The sequence below is a fragment of the Triticum urartu genome, chromosome 2A, assembly GCF_056163025.1.
Source record: "Triticum urartu cultivar PI428250 chromosome 2A, HENAU_Tu73, whole genome shotgun sequence".
NCBI lineage: Eukaryota > Viridiplantae > Streptophyta > Magnoliopsida > Poales > Poaceae > Triticum > Triticum urartu.
In genome coordinates, this window is record NC_141874.1 from 126737970 (window position 1) to 126739450 (window position 1481).

A 1481-nucleotide genomic window follows, 5' to 3' on the forward strand; every position below is an offset into this window, starting at 1 on the left:
ATGAGGATGATTCAGAAGTGTTTACTCACCCAAATCAGTCGGAATGCGGAGGCATACATGGATGATATTGTGGTTAAGTCATAGAAAGGTTCCGACCTGCGGACTGGCCTTGCTGAAACCTTTGCAAACCTCAGGAGGTATGATATCAAGCTCAATCCATCAAAGTGCACATTCGGAGTTCCAGGTGGAAAGTTACTCGGTTTTCTCGTTTCCGAACGGGGAATCGACGCCAATCCTAAAAAAGTCGGTGCCATACTCCGGATGAAGCGTCCTGTGCGTGTGCACGATGTCTAGAAGCTTACAGGTTGCTTAGCCGCTCTAAGTCGATTCATTTCTCGTCTCGGTGAAAAGGCGTTGCCTCTTTACCGACTGATGAAGAAGTCTGACAAGTTCGAGTGGACTCCAGAAGCTGATGCAGCATTTGCAGAGCTCAAAGCTCTGCTCTCCACCCAGCCGGTGCTTGCTGCCCCAATCAGTAAAGAGCCTCTGCTGCTTTACATTGCGGCCACGGGACAAGTTGTCAGTACAGTACTTACGGTCGAGCGGGAAGAAGAAGGAAAGGCCTTCAGAGTTCAGCGTCCAGTATATTATGTGTCTGAAGTTTTGACCCCTTCAAAACAAAGATATCCTCATTACCAGAAGCTTGTATATGGGATTTATATGACCACGAAGAAGGTTGCTCATTACTTCTCTGACCACTCCATTACAGTCGTCAGCGACGCCCCACTGTCAGAGATTCTGCACAATAGAGATGCAACTAGTCGAGTGGCAAAGTGGGCGATTGAACTCCTTCCCCTAGATATTAAGTTTGAAGCAAAGAAGGCTATCAAGTCCCAAGAAATCGCAGATTTCGTCGCCGAGTGGATTGAACAGCAACTTCCGACTCAAATTCACTCGGAGCACTGGACCATGTTCTTCGATGGATCTAAGATGCTAAATGGTTCCGGTGCTGGGGTAGTATTAGTCTCCCCCCAAGGAGATAAGCTCAGATACGTTCTCCAGATTCACTTCGATTCCTCCAATAATGAAGCAGAATATGAAGCACTTTTGTATGGGTTGCGCATGGCCATTTCACATGGCGTCCGTCGCCTCATGGTCTATGGTGTAACGCCCTCGATGCGGCTATATCTCCCACGTGTCGAAGCACGACTTAGAGGCATAACTGCATTGAAAGCAATGTCGCAAGTGAGGTAATCTTCACACAACCCATGTAATAAAATAGGGGAAGAAGAGAAACATAGTTGTCTTACGCTCGCCACTTCACACAATTACATGAATAAAGCATTACATCATCCAAATACAATCAAGGTCCGTCTACGGAACCAAAATAAAAGAAGAACCCCAAATGCGACACGGTCCCCGATCGACCCCAACTGGGCTCCACTACTGATCAACTAGAACGAAACCACACAAAGAACAAGATCTTCATCGAGCTCCTCCTGAGCTTGGTTGCGTCATCTGCACGGGCTCATCGGCACCTG